Raw genomic sequence first — 16,036 nt, 5'->3', positions numbered from 1 at the left:
AGTGTACTGGAAAGCCATCAGAATTCAGCTTCTATCTGGACATCGTTTATGTTTGGTAGAGTGGGAGAGATTGCTGTTTTATTTATTTTTTACTTTATTTTATTGTAGCTTTTCCAGGAGTATGTATATAGGCAGACTCTTGCTTATTTCCTGTTGAGGTCTTTGGGGACACATTTAGAGGCTGAAACCAATAGAGCCACTTTTGCAGATTCAGCTAACTGAGCAGACCCCAGTTGAAGGCTTTTAATAACTGGGCTTCTAAAGTTGTATGTGTGATGACAGGTAATATTCATGCATATAAATCTGACACTAGCAATCTCATTGCTCTCAGGTTTTAACTACCACCTATCTGCTGATGACTCTCAACTTTTTAAATCTAGCAGAGACCTCTTCTCTGAGTCTTGGACTTCTACGTTCAACTGCCTTTTAGATATCTGCATGTGATGCCCCAAGGCGCCTCACAATTAACACAGGCAAATCTAAATGTGTCATATTCCTCTTACCATCTTTTCTTTCTGGATCCTGTCTCATTGAATAGCCTCACCATCCACCCTGTCACTTAAGTCATTACAAGTAACATCCTTGACTCATTCTGTGTTCACACTCTTCACTCACCACAGGCACAAAGCCCTGTCAATTTTACCCAGTATTTCTGAAATTTGTATCCTCATTTATAATTCCTGGCCACACAACATTTCTTAACTAAAGTACTGTACCTTCTGTGGTACACCCCTCACCCCTCAGATCATTCTTTAAATGAAAGCTGACCAAGTGGCTTTCACAACTAAATAGCTTCCAATATTCTACCTACTAAAATCCAAGCTCCTCTGCGTGGTCTTCTAGGGCCTGAGTAGTGTGGCCATTGTCTCTCTCCCAGGCCTCATTGGTACAGAGTGGCCCCTGGAGGCTGACTGAACTCCCATCCCAGCTTGTTACTCACTGGTTGTATAACATTAATCAAGTTTCTTAACACTTCTGTGCCTTGGTTTCCTCTTGTATAAAATGAGATTAGAACAGTGCTTATCTCAAAAGATTATTATGATTATTAAATGAGTTAAATGCTTAATAACTTATAATTCTATTTTTGATGCATAAGTACTCCATAAATATTTCTCAGATATTCATGTCTACATGTCATCTGCTACATACGCTATGTTCATTCTGTTTTCCTGCCTTTCCTTAAGCTGTTTCCTTTGCCTGTATTACAATTCTTCTTTCTTTGACTTTCTCCAATTGACGCTTCATTTGATTATTGAGTTGAGTCATTTATTCATGCCTTGATTCATTCATTGGACTATGATTTATGGAGGAGTGACTCTGTTATGTAAAGGACATGCAAAGGTTCTCACGAACAATATGGCACTCTAGCTTCAAGGAACTTGTGGGCAGCCAGGTTTGGGGATGGATAAACATACAATCACAATCACTTAATTAGAGGACAGTATCTGTGTAGTGAAGGAAAGACTACAGAATGTAGAAATATATTTTAAAATGCAATAATGAAATCTGGAGAAGGTATTGCATATAACCCCTCTTCCCAGAAATTGTCCCAGATGCCCAAGTGAGGCTAAGATTTTCCATCACATGGTCTCAATGCACACCTGGTATATTAGTTGGTTTGGGATACAATTATGAAATAGCACAGGCTGAGTGGCTTAACAGCAGATATTTCTCGTAGTTCCAGAGGCAGGAAGTCTAAGGTCAAGCTGATTCCCGGTGAGAGCCTTCTCCTGACTTGCAGAAAGCCATTTTCTCCTGTGTCCTCTCATGACTAAGAGAGTAATCTCTTTCCCTCTAACAAAGCCCCTAATCTCATTACGAGGACCTCACCCCTCATGGCCTTCATCTTACCCCACTTACAAAGGCACCATCTTCAAATATCATCATATGGGGGGCTGGGATGTCAGCACAGGAATTTTGGGGGACACAATTCAGTCCATAGCACCTGCCTAACCTCTCCCAGAAATTTTACCTTAAGTTATTAAATATATCTGCTTCCTTTTGATTATTCCCTTTGGTATACAAGCAACCTGAGGGCAGGCAACGCATCTTTTAGCTCTCTAGCTCCAGGGCCAGATATGAGTATGGATGCACACCAGTTCTATGTGGTGTGCAGCAAATATTTGTTGAACTAAACTGGGGTGCTTAGGGGCTCATGCAGGGTGGTAAACTAAGCTACATAATATTGTTAAAGTGAATGCCTTAGAAAATGTAATGCTGAAATGACTTTGAGCAAATAATTTTCTCCCATTGAACCTCAGTTTTCTTATCTATAAAGAAAAGGATCTTTGGGTAAATATCCCAAGTCCTCTCCACCTCTCTCCTTCTGTAAATCTATCCTCTGGTCATACTCTTTTCATCTCTTACAATGAATATCCTTTCTTCTTTTGGCTTTCAGAGAACTTCCCCGCCCCTGCGACCTCCCCTTCTCAGTCCGCTTTTATGGTTTCTGCAGGCTTCTCCTCTCAGTAATAGGCAAGTCTTAACCCCCTTTCACTTCTCTAACCACATCCTACCTAAAACCAAGTGGGCAAACTAGGACCAGAAGCCGAATCTGTCCCCTGCTTCCTGTTTTGGTAAAAAGCATTGCCTTGGTGCACAAGTGCACCCATTTACTTACTATAGTCTAAGGTCCCTTTCCTGCTACAATGGCAGAACTGACAATCCCACAAAGCTCACATTTACTATCCAACCCTTCACAGAGTAAGTTTGCCAACCTCTGCCCTACAAGATTTCATCTTGTCGCATGGTTTTACTTTTTAGCTATATTCTAATAATTCCTAAGGTCATCAATGTCAGCCTCCCTCCTGAGCACCGCAATCATACATGCAATTGCTTACTCCGTATTCACTTGGCCTTTAGTAGGCAAATCAAAATAGTGCAGCACTTAAGATGGTAACTCTGGAGCAAAGTGCCTGGCTTGGAATCCTGCCTTTAACACGTACCAGCAGTGTGGTTTCAGCAAGTTCTTAATCTCCCTCTGCCTCACATTCCTCCTTTGAACAATGAGGATGATGATGATAGCAACATCTCATGAGATTGTCGTGAAGATTGTCTTTGCCAGTATATGAAGGCACGTAGAACACTGTTTCGTTCTAGACTCAAATTTCAGTAGTTATCCTTGACTCTCTTTATCTCACACCCACATACAGTTTATCATCAGGTTTGTTCAAGTCTATCTTTATTATTCAGCATCTTCACTGTTACTATCCTACACTAGGATATCACGACTTATCACCTAAACTACTGAATCTCCTGATGTACGTTTTGCATTAATCTCTTAGCTACTTGCATAACATAATAATTCTTTATTTAAATATCATTCTCTCCATACCTCCATATATATAAAAATAACTTGATTGTTTTCATATCCCCATTTTCACATGCTCTTTGCACATAAAGACAGGATAAAAGTTGCACAGATGTGGAATGGCTAAAAATGTTTCCTATAATAAAGGATACTTGTTTCCTTTGAATTGGAAAAATTCATTGTAGCTGGCCATCCTTGCTCACACTGTATTGGTATCCTATAGAGCCAGCTCAGCGACATCACAGGAAACTCAGTAAGTACTTCAGTACTACAAAGAGGTATGGGAAGATTTTTGAGGACAGAAAGGATCATTCTACAGATACTAATAATCTCTCTCCTCTATAAATAATTTGGGCCCATCCAGACCTAATTAAATACATCCATTAAAAACTCCACTGGAATGCAAATTTTCAAGCATCATACTACAATAGGGAAGCTTTAAAATTTATACAACACAATATAAAAGAATACATAGTTTTATACTAGCTGTCCTGACAATGATTTTTCTGAAAAGATCATGTCAGACCCCCAAACAAAATATTAAGCTTTAATCAGTGCTGGATTTGTTGTGTTTAATCAGTGTTTAATCACATTTGTTGTGTTTGGTTTCTTCCATCTATTTGTTATTGTATGCACTATATTTTGCTGAAATTGGGGGCTATGATGTGGCAACAAGAATATTTTTGTTTTTGTGGTTGAGGAATTCTCTGAAAAATGTCTTGCAATTCAAAATGAGAATCACAATGTAGGAAGGCTTAACCTGCCCTAGGAAAGCCAATTTTTACACATGCCTCTAATCTTTCTTTCATCTCATTCTGCCATTTCTGAAATGTGTGGAGATAAAATTGAAAATATGATTCCTTGAGGCGTGGATCAGAGCCTACCAGCAAATATTCTGTGATTTGGCTTTAGGAGGGCCTGACACACACTCATCTTGTATGTCCGTGAAAAATTCTTGCAAAGTTTTATCAGAGCAACATTTTCTTTGGAAATAAATGCAGACTCCTAGGTTTGCATTTCAATAATGATAGATAGTTCTTTCTCCTTTGAGTTCACAAGCGATACACGTTACTATGAAAAAGCAGCTAATACAATTATGCAAAACTAAGAGTAAAATAGCTCTAAAATCTTGCTTCCCAAAGACAATCACATTTAATATTTTAGTGTATTTCCTTATAGTATTGTTCTTTTGCATAAATAACATATACACGGTTCATCACATGATATCAAAATGTTATCCAAATAGGATCCTATCAGACTTACTGTTTAATAAATTACCTTTTAAACATACCCATTCATTGTGCATATTTTCCATGGTGTGTCATATTCCCTGACAACAAAATTATAATATCTGCACAGGGGTTTGTTGTTCAGCTGTTCCATAATGAGCTTATCTATTGGACATGCAGGTAGTGTCCTTTCTTGCCCTGTTCCTTGTCGTGGACATGGTTGCTTTTCTTTGTTTTCCAGCATTACTTTCTTTGGGGCACTACCCCTCCCGTCATTCTGGAGAGATGCCAGTCACAGCTCATTGAGCATCTCAGGCTACAGTGATGTTGCTTTGCTGGGAAAAGCAATTTGTGTAGTATTGAGAATATACTTCCCAGAGGTAAAATCTCAGCCCTTCCAAGGACTACGGTGTAGAAGACAGGAATGAGTTGGAGGGGAGGGAAAACTATCCCTTTTCCTTAATGGTGCCCAGTTCTGACGATATAAGCCAGGAGCTTCCAGGAACTCCCTTCCAACACCTCTTGGGAGAAACCTACATGTGGTTAGGGAGAATATAGATTAGGTGACAGTGGAGATTGGTTGAGAAATTAAAGAAGAGAGACAGAGCTCATTTTTGGAATCAAGCTATGCTGAAGCTATCTCCACTACTAGATTTCTCAGTTCCATGAGCCAATATATTCTTTCACTTTTTATGATTATTATGTTCACTTAAACTAGTTTGGGAAGGGTTTCTCATAACATCAAATTAATAATTCCAATACAGTAATCTGCTAAAGTTTCCATGAACAGATGAGAATATCTTCATCTTATTTTTACAGCATTATTTTATTGTTGCACAATTGATAACTGTATCTTTTTAACATGATGACGATAGCCTGGAAAAAACCTGGGAAACACATAGCTCATGATTTGTATTATTTTTTTATATTGGCTTTTCAAAGTAGAATAGGTTTTACTTCTACACACCACACTTAAGAGCCTGTTTAGTTCCCTCAGATGAGCAGAGTGCATGGAAAGTACACAATAGAATTGTGATGAGTAGATTATCAAATGATTGAATTTGCTGCATGAGGAGCCCCAAGAGTTTCTTTTAAAAGGTGCATTGATTCCTTCAAGTTATGATCAAACACTGTATCAAACACTTTGAAATACACACTGCCCTCTTTGGTCCTTCAATTTTATATGGTCATAAAAAATTTCACTGTGTTTGTTGCAATTTTTCAACATGACATGGAAGCCTAACTTTAAAAACATGAATTTTGCTCCCAGGGGAGAAACTATAAAGTCCCACTGAGATTTGGACCCAGATGATGGAACTATTTGCTAGGTTTTTGGGTTTAAATTTCCGGTAGTCACAAAAGTTGTGACAGTTGGACGAAAGCATAATTTGAAGGTTTGGGAAGCTTTCTGACCTGTCATATTTAAGATCACGGAGACAGTGTTTCAGATCTCAGAAAAAGAGAATGAGGAGGAAGGTTTTCATGTTTTATTTTGTTTCTCTGTCACTGAATAGTGCTTGTCCTGTTTTTTATTCCCTCCACATCATCCTGGTAACACTAGGGACTTCCTGAGAGTGTCCAGTTTTTGTCTGAGATTAACTAAGATGCAGAGAAAACAATCTCATGTGGTTTAGTTTTAGTCATAAATTTTAGGTCAATTTCAATAGCAGAATCAAGAGTCACAACAGGTAAGTAATGAGACAAGGGTCAAAACTAAGGCTGAACAGATGTCTAAAACCAGGCAGCTGTCAGGATATAATAAACCATATAATTAACTGCTCCACTCCTTTCTCACATACTGAACAATAAAAACACATTGAACATCTTTTTCTGATGTCCTACCAGTTTGTTACAGCTGAATCAGATATGCTATTACTACAGGCTTCCCCTTTGCAGGCTGCCATGTGCACAGGGGTGCACATGTGCACATGCCATGTGCACAGGTCCAGAGAGGTCCAAACCCTGTAAAGAAGACTGTCCTTCAGAAGGACATCCAGCCTCCAAAGGTATGAGTCAAGTGAGAACACAAAAATCCTTCTTCCTTCTGGCAAGAACCCCTCTTCATCCCTCATTCTTGTCAATGGTGGCAGCCCCTACACCCCTTGTCCTGGGACCACTGGCTCTTGCCCAGCTTAGGTTGACCATCATAATCTGTCCAGGATTGCATTTTACTGCTCATCCTCTACAGTCCAGGCTCCATCCCCACCGCATCTATGACCCTTACCCCTTCCTTCTCCATCTCCCAAAACCCTTTCCCGGGGGCCTTCTTGAGCTCCAGGTCAATCATCAGCAAACTCATTTTCTCAACCTCATCAGCAAACACTCGCTTCTTCTTCTCAAACTGAAACCAGCTCTCCCCTGATGGCACTACTTTCTCTGCAGCACTTTCACAGGGTGGTTCTTTTCTCTCCTGCAGATCTCCTTTCATGGCATCTGCAGGCAGGACAGATCTCTACTGCTCGGCCATGCCACTTCCACACCATTCTTTCTTGCATCTTCAACAGTCAGCACTGAATTTTATTTCATCAGACTGTATCATAAAACATGCCTCCTTATTATCCGCCTGCCATCAGGTTATCCTCCGTCTTTCTTTGGAAAATCATTCTCTTCATGCACAGGCACTTTCTTCAATGCTACTGATATAATTCTTGGCAATTTCTGTAGCCACACAGACGATCTTTCCAAAGTCTGCCTCTTACTTACTTGACCTTGACTTTTTCCTATCTCTTCCCAGGTGCTCGCTGTCATTGCCATACATTTGACCATGTCATTTACTAATAAAGGCATCACATTTTGTTCTGTTTTCCAGTTCCCTCCCTGTAGTACCTAAGCTCTAATAATACTTCAGCACCTCCAGAATATCTAATACATTCATCCCACTGGTTTTTCATTGTTGTTCATTGCTTCCCCAAATCCTCTCTTACCTTCATATTCTACTCAGATTTCATGGACAGTTACTTTATGTTCTACAATCTATTATTATAATCGTTTTCTTCAACTACATTACCTCTCTCTTGGCAAAACCAAATCTCCATTAAATTCATCTCTTTACACACTCAATGCCTACCCCAGCACTGCTGAAATGGGCTGGAGAAAACATGAAATATCCTGATTGATCTCATTTTAAATTCAGCAATACCCTCATATGGCCCTTATTGCTGCCTGGCAAACATGTTATGTACCCTTAGTCCCTTGTCTCTTAGTCTCTATCAGTGCCTCTCAAATTTTAATAGGCAAAAATAAAATCACCTGGGGGATATTTGTTAAGATCCAGATTCTAATTGTGGAGGTAGGTAGTGGAACCTGAGATTCCGCATTTGTAGTAAGCTCCCAGATAAGGCCAATGCTGCTGCTACATTAAGAAGGAAGGATCCAATAATAATTACAAGACTTTTTTCCTCTCCCCAAATTTCTTAACACATTCCCCCATCATACCTCTCAACCTCTCAACTGTTGACCTTGCTTCCTACTTGCTAGAAAATTGAAGTAATCTCAACAGAAATTCTATAAGCAGTTCCCATCATACATGCCAACATTCCTGCGCTTGGGCACACGCACTTACTAGTATGAATGGACTCTCCAGGGTCCTCACCAATGTCAGGCTGACTTACACCCTAAATCTAGATCTTTTTCTTTCTCTCCTGTGCTCTAAGGTTGCTCTGGCAATTCTCCCCTCCCAGTTTTAAAACAATTTTTAAAAATGTCTCCTGGATCACTCCCACAGGCACACAGATATGTTGCCATTCTTTTCATATTAAAAAATTCTCTCCTGTCAAACTAATTTCCCTCTGAAACTATTATCTAATTTCTTTTCTTCCCTTGAAAGGATATCTGTATTCCACATCACCAATTATTCTACACCATCTCTCTGCAGTAGACAGTTTGCAAAGGAGACAAAGTTTCTGTTGAGGGCTTCAGGAATGTAGAGGAATCACAAGGTGCTCGAGACTGAAACAATGCAACAATGTATTCCCCCACCTCAGTGGTAGGGAACAGTTTGTTGATCATAGTCTTGGAAGCCTATTAGTTTGTAATGTGGTATCTGAGTAACCTTTACAGAGATAGATTAAAATATAACTAGCATCCTAAATACACCTCTAGTGACCTAATAGCTCCCACTGCAATGGTTCCTGGGTGCTGACTCCCCCTGACCTTGAGGTGAATGTATAAAAACCATGGCCTGCTGCACTCGGGGCTCAGCCTTTGGATAGGAATCTGCTGAGCCAGTGCCGGCACTGGTAAATGCTGCTTCTCGCCCAAAGTCTCGGTGTCTCGACCCCTTGTTAGTAGTTTCTGCAGTTCCTGCAAACTTTGACACTATTCCACTCAGTTTTTCATGCTGTCACTCCACCATAACTAGCCATCTGAATGTCAACAAGGACCTCACAGTTAATAAATCCAAGGTCATATCTCAGTCTACGCATTATTTCCACAGTTGACTTCTCTCTCCTTGGAAGTTTATTCTGCTTCCAAGCCATCTTATTTTTCTAATTCACCTCCTACCTTTCTCAACAGGTATGCTCAGTCTCTCAGGATGACTCCTCTTCATCTCCAACCTCTCTATGTTTGGGAGTCCAGGACTCAATCAATCCTAGCACCTCTACTGTCTTTGCTATTTATAGTCACTCTTAGATGATCTCATCTAGTAACATCACCTTGAATACCTCTCTCTATGCTGATATTTCCTGGGTGTCTATCTCCATTATAACCTCTTCTGGAATCTGCTTCTGTATGTCCAATCAATCGTCTATTTATGACTTCCACCTGAATACCTAAGAAGTAACTCCAATTTAAATGAACTAAAACTGAGCTCATTATTTCTTCTTCTCAACCTCCCCTTCCTCTCATCAACATTTCTTCCCCTGCAGATTTTTTTCTTCTTGGTTAAATGCTTTTCTTTTCTGTTTGTTTGTTTTTTTTTAAGTTCAGGCCCTAAACTTTGATAATCTTCTTTAACTCTTTTTTTTTCTTACACTTCAGATTCACTCTATCAGCAAACTCTCTTAGTTCTAACATCAAAACATATTCCAAATCCATCCCATTCTCACTGCTTCTAAAGCCACCCTCTGTGACCAAACAACTATACCTAAAATTCTTGCCATAATCTAATTAATCTCTCTGCTTCTACCTTTGACAAATCTATTTCACAGAGTAACTACAGGGATTTCCTTAAAAGTAAGTCAGATCCTGTCTTCTGCTGAATCTCCTTCAGAATTCTCACTGCAACCAAACAGAAAGTTCTTACTATGACCTTCAAGGTTCTACTTGTTCTGACCCTTGTCATCTTTCTAATGTCATTGCTAGTCCTTTCTCTCTACTGCTGTTACATATTAATAAATACTATTGTGTATTTATTATTATGAGTTTTTGGGTTTTTTTTTTTTTTTTCTGTATATCATTGCTTCCCCAGTACTTAGGTTAGGTAGGAAGATAGACATGAGCAGCCTGAGAAAGGGAAGATAAGGTTCAACACAAAACAATGCCCCAGCTCTGCCCAGGTAGGGGGCCCTATATAAAGTCAACAAAGGCTTTGTTTTGTGAGGAGATAACTTCTTCTTTCGGAACCAGACTGAACTGGTCCCAACCTGATCCCATGTGGGCGCAATGGAACAAAACTAAGAACCATCCAAACCACACCTCATCAGAATCTCATTAACATAAAATTGCAGCTTTGCTCCCGCCCAGCCCATGGACTTTTACGTGCACATTTTGGGAAAAGACTGCATCAAGAGGAATGGGTGTATGACTAGAGTTGTCACCCTGTCAACTGAAGTGCGTCCTCCTGGCTAGGTCAGGATAAATAGATAGACCCCCCCTAAAAGTTCAGGGCCTTTGTCTACCTAGATTCTTAACCATTCCTCCCCTTGGAGTGTATTCAAATAAAACTTTTACTCTGCTTTGCTGTTGAGTCTCTGCCTTTTCAATTCTTTGTCTCAGCAGGTGCAAGAACTGAGAAGAGCAAACTCAACCAGTAACCCTTAGATCAGTGGATAGCATGGAGTAGAGGATTTAAAAGTGTTGTTGACTGAATAATTCAACTCAGAATTTTATGTAACAAGAAGCAAAATAAAAAATTTAAAGTTTTTGGTTCTGTTTCTTTATTAGGGGAGGTCTGGACAAAGGTCAATAACTGTTAAGGACAAAAAGTTAGAGTAGGTACCTGGACTTGCGGTAAATCCATTTTATGCTTACTCATAACTACTTTGCTTACTCTTTACTCTTTTTTCCCTCTCTCTAAGAGAACAAAGTGTTATGCAGCAAGTAGCTGCCAAGTTTAGTTTTGCTGGGGGAGGGGAGGTTGCATACACTAAAGTGAATTTGCTACAAACCCAATCCAGTAATAAGAACCTGCTGACATTACAGTAGCACTATTTATAATTGAAGTCATCAGCTGCCTCCTACAGCCCTCAGCCCTACGTAAACCTCACTACTATCAACCAGAAAGATCTGATCTGACATTTTACTCTTTCTTATGGTCTCCTGGATATGACCCTCATCCCAGTTAAAAAAGAACAAGTGGTCAGAAACATGGGTTCTTGTGTAAGCTCTCCCATTGCCAACAAATTATCCAAGAACTTTACTTGTTCACAGAATCATTCATATTTTCATAATGAAGGTCTTTATCATCTCAATCTTATAAACCTTGGCAAATGAAAAAATTGGTGGAACTTGCTCTAGTTAAAAGTTCTCATTCATTTTTCTTCTGGCTCAATTCCTAGCATTCCCATTATAACATGTTAAGGAGACCACAGGGCGCTCAAATTGCTGCTGAGTGCATAGTGTTTGTACAATAAATATTATTTGAGTACTACAAGTGTGCACCGAATCGTGGAATACTGGGCTGTAAAAAAACATTAAATTATCTAGCTCTGACACTCATCCACTGTTTGATTCTTTCTCTAATGTTCCCTTTTGAACATATCCTGAGATGATACATACATTGCCTTGTGGAAAAAAAAGCAAGAGCAGGCCTGCTATAGAACTCCTGTATCTTGAGCTGTAATCTCTGCTCCTTTCATTTATAATAGGGATCCTAGTTTGGTTGCACAGCAGGATGGTACAAGAGAAAAAAGATTTGGATTCACAATGAGATGGTCTCAGTTCAGGTCTGATTAGAATGACTTGATAGTTTAATTGTTTTGGGGCTCTATACACATCTGCTGAGTTTCATTTTCAGTCTGTTGAATGAATTGAGGTAGACTAACAGCTTATCAATAGACTTCAAGTGTATAATGGTGCAAACTCACTTGCAGTTGACTTCCTACTACAGTACAGGGTGGGTTAACAAGTTGGTGGCACAGTCCTTCTCAATGTGGTCAGTCAGGATCCAAGCATCTGACAGAGGCTCCATCATATTAGCATTGGTTTCCCTGATTGTGTTGTAACTCCTTCATTTCAGCTAAGCAGAAGGGGAAAAGCACATGGATGCACACACATAGGAGGGTGCATGGGTGTGTGCATGTGTATGTGTATATCATGTAGAAGCGGTGCTGGATACTCTCACTAATGTTTCATTGACAAAAGCCCATTTATAGGGCCATGTATCTAACTTCAACTCAGGTGAGGAAATGTAGTCTGTGGCTGGCAGCCACTTCTCAGGTATAACACTATGGAAAAGAGACATATGGACTTTTTTGGTCTTTGCTGCAGCTGTCAAATAGGACAGTGATACCTCACAGGGGTAAGAAGAGATACATATGTCTGTGTTTTGTGAAATAGCAATTACTATTTTCTATACTTTGCATGCAAACAGAATGAGCCCCTTTCATAAATGCTTGAGCTTAACCACCATATGTCATTGAGTATCCTTTCTTCCTGGTTAAATAACTCCCTGTTCATTTTACTATTCCCCACAGGACATTGTTTCAAGCCCTTTAACAGCCATACTTCCCTTCTTTGCACACACTTCAAACGTAGTATTTCCACCTGGGTGTAACACTGCAGGAGGAGATGAGAGCAGCGTAGAGGAGGGCAGGGCTATGTGTTCCCTTGTTCGTGATTCCATGTCTCTTTTAATGCAGTTAATGATGGAGATGCCTTTGCAGAAAGCCTCATCACAGTGTTGATTTATATTGACCTTGCAGTTGAATAAAATCCTTAAGTATTACACTGTTTGGTTGCTTTGCATTTCAAAGATTCTTACTGCCTTTTGTCTAAAAAAAATCTGATTTTCACATCATGAAAAGCACTAAATGATCAAGAGAATTTGGGACTTATCCAATGAATAAAACCTTGGCAAAAACGTGCAGCCGTGCAGCACAGTAAGTCCTTGCCATCTGTGTTTTTGTTGAACTGACTTTTTATTTTTGTCATTGTTCTTTTTAATTATATAAATGTTACATTAATATCTCTTTTCAAGAATCAAACAATACACATAAAGTAAATGCCTTCCTTGACTCCCAACCCTAACAGAATTCTGCTTCTACTTATACATGTATATAAGGATTATAGAGATTTGTTTGTAAAGATTTGAGACATAGATTATATCATACTGTGCATAAATCTTTGCCATGCCTTTTCACTGACAAATGTATCCCTAACATCATATAAGTCAGTACATATAAATCTGCCTACTCTTTTTCATTAGGAGTATTTGTTATATGGATATGGATAGTCCATTTAATGAGTATTCTGTTAAGAGGCATTTAAATTTGGTCTGCTTTTTTTCCCCATTATTATAAATAATACTGCAGTGAATCTCACCTGAATCTATCTTTTTCTACACCTCTGTAATTTTCCTTTACATTTTAAATGTGTCATTGTTGGGCCACCCTAATGGCACATTTTTTTTATTTTAAGAGATACAGAAACACTTTCTTTTCTTAAACAGGCACATCCAATTTCCATTTCTCCCCACAAAAAAATGGAAAGTGTCGACTTTCCTACAACTTTACCAACATAAGGTTTGATGTCTCTTTTTAATGCAGTTAATGACTGAGACAACCTTCCAAGCAGCCTCATCATACTATTAATTTTTACTACTAGTTTTTCATTTTTTTTCCAGTTTTGTGAAAAATTCATTATCTTAATTTACATTTCTTTAGCGAGCAGTGATTTAAGCATCCTTACATCTGTATTGGACATTGATTGTTCTTTCTTGTGCATAGCAGGACCCTAGTTCCCCATCTGTTCTTAACTGTCTGAGTTCATCCTTTTACTGACCTTTGGTCATGGAGGGAGGACCTGGTCTCCACCTTGTCACTGCTGTCTCTCTCCGTGGTGCCTGCTGCTGTGTCATCCATACAGAAGATGCTCAGGCAAGGCTTGGTGATGCCTCCCTTCTTCTCACTCTAATTCATCGGCAGATTCTGTTGGGTCCACCCTTGAAAGGCATTCCAATTTGTCGTGTGCTTATTATGGCCCTCCCTTCACAAATAATTTAATTTCCACACGTGCAGGGATGCTGTCCCTTGGGCTCACGCACTTATTCTCAGGATTTAGCAAACATTCTGATTCTCTAGGTGACATAGCTTCTGTTCTTTGATTGGCTTTCCTACCTCTCTTATCCTCAGTTCAGAGAGAAGACTCTTTTGGATCCCAATTTTGAAGGCATAATAGACAAATAAGTTAATAGGGTGTCTCTCTTTTGGCTTCCAGAAAAATAATCCTCAACCTTTATCTGAGCCATTTCACCCTTCCTGGACCACATGCCTACATGTGGCAATATGGTAGGCAAATAATGACCCTTTCCTGAGATGTCCATGCCCTAATCCCCAGTACCTGTGACTATGTCACCACACGTGGCACAAGGGACTTTACAGATGTGTTAAAGTGAAGGATCTTGAGTGAGGGAAATTGGCCTGGATGATCTCAGGGTCCTTCTGAGAGGCAGGCAGGAGGGTCAGAGTCCAAGAAGGAGATGTGGTGACAGAAGGGGAGGCTGGAGTGATTCCCCTAAGAGGCCATGAGCCCAGGAACACGGGCAGCCCTTAGAAACTGCAAGGACAAGGACACAGATGCTCCCTTAGAGCCCTAGGAAGGGATATAGCCCTGCCAATCCATTTTAGACTCTGACCTCCAGAGCTGTAAGATAATGTACTTGTGTGGTTTTAAGCCAGTAAATTTGTGGTAATTTGTTACAGCAGAAATAGAAAACAGGCATGTACCCATGAAGAACAAATTCACATCTCAGTCTACTGTGTAGATAAGACAGGCTGACAGTTTTTATAAAATCCCCCAATTTATTTTTTAACACTCTCGCTCCTTTGTCTTCAGCTGACTTGCCAACCTTATACCAACACGGCTGAGAACTGCTGTTTCAGAGGGGCCTGATAGCTACGCCAACTAGTTAGGTAACAGTGCATGCCTTAGTCAGGGTTATCCAGAAAAACAGAACCAGAAAGACAGTATTATTTTAAGGAATTAGCTTATACGTGGCTGAGGAGGTACAAGTTGAGGAGGTTCTGCCATGTCCGTGAATTCACTGGAGCGACAGTTGTGAAAGGTCAATGTTCTGTCACAGCAGCAAGAACGCCTCTTCCTGCTTTGAGAGTCTCACTCTGCATAAATGGTCTCCAAGAGCTGCTGCTTCCCCAAATATCATACAGGCTGTACCAGATTTTTTTTCCCTTGCAGCTCCCCTACTTTCCTTCCATGGGACTCATACAAAAGGCCAACGAGATGGAGCCAGAAGAGAAATCTCATGGCAGCTATCGCAGTGGTTTCATAATCATTCATTTTCTCAAGGGATCAAAGTTGTTTTGTCATGCCTGCCCACTCTTCTCAAATTATGACTTCTATTCAAGCAGATGCTGGGTCTCTTATGTAACCAGACTCCTAGGAGAATTACTCCACCATTCAGCAGTCATGCTAAGACATGTCTGAACCCAGGTGATAGGCCCACTTCCCATGTCCCTCTCCCTTCTCAGTAATACTTCACCTTTGCATTCATGGTGCCTATTTTACAGAACAGCCCATTTCTTATGCCATTTGATTCTCAACATGACTCTCCAAGAGGACAGCCTGGATAGCTTATTTTACGTCTGTTTTACAGAGTCAAAAACTAGGTCTTACTCAAGTTTACTTAACCAGTATGAGGGCGACACCAGGCTCTTTTAACTCCAAGTCTGGTGCTGTGTCTATTCCATCTTACTGTCTCCTTTAAAGGGAGGCTTGAATTAATTTATTTCCACATGAGAAGTTATCAGGACAATGAGCTACCAGATGACAAACAATGAGGATTTGCTATTTATTATGCAGAGAAGCAGGGCACTTTGCTTGGTGAACAGCAGGATTTCAATTGTTGGTCATTCCAATACCATGAGGAGTATAAATTTTTTCTTTTTTTAAATTAAAAATAATATTAAAAAATGTATTGCTCTTTGTTGCACACATAAGTGCAGTGCAGTATTTTAACTGCTTATAATAGAGTGTCAAGGAATCCTTAAGACCTGCTGAGGTACCAGACTGAAAACACTGGGTCTATCTTTTGCACAAAAACAAAAGCCAAGAACTCTCGGATGGATCCCAATAAGGCCTAATTGGTAAGGCAATCAAA

General features: G+C 39.8%; 1 protein-coding gene across 5 annotated transcripts in view; it reads right to left on the bottom strand.

Moving 5' to 3' along the window:
• The window catches only part of CHL1 (cell adhesion molecule L1 like), a 309,930-nt gene that overhangs the window by 260,228 nt on the left and 33,666 nt on the right, over nucleotides 1-16,036 (bottom strand). The window contains exon 1 of one of the 5 annotated variants that reach the window (XM_073230935.1): nucleotides 14,913-15,057. The exons of 3 other annotated variants lie outside the window; for them this stretch is intronic. The gene's annotated coding sequence lies outside the window, so the exon portion shown is untranslated. Of the gene's footprint in view, nucleotides 1-14,912; nucleotides 15,058-16,036 lie in introns of those variants that run through there. One more of the 5 variants, XM_073230933.1, reaches the window with a different exon arrangement.

Source organism: Manis javanica, chromosome 3, assembly GCF_040802235.1.
Source record: "Manis javanica isolate MJ-LG chromosome 3, MJ_LKY, whole genome shotgun sequence".
Lineage (NCBI taxonomy): Eukaryota > Metazoa > Chordata > Mammalia > Pholidota > Manidae > Manis > Manis javanica.
The sequence above is the reverse complement of the archived record's forward strand: the minus strand, read 5'-3'. Positions and strand labels throughout refer to the sequence as shown.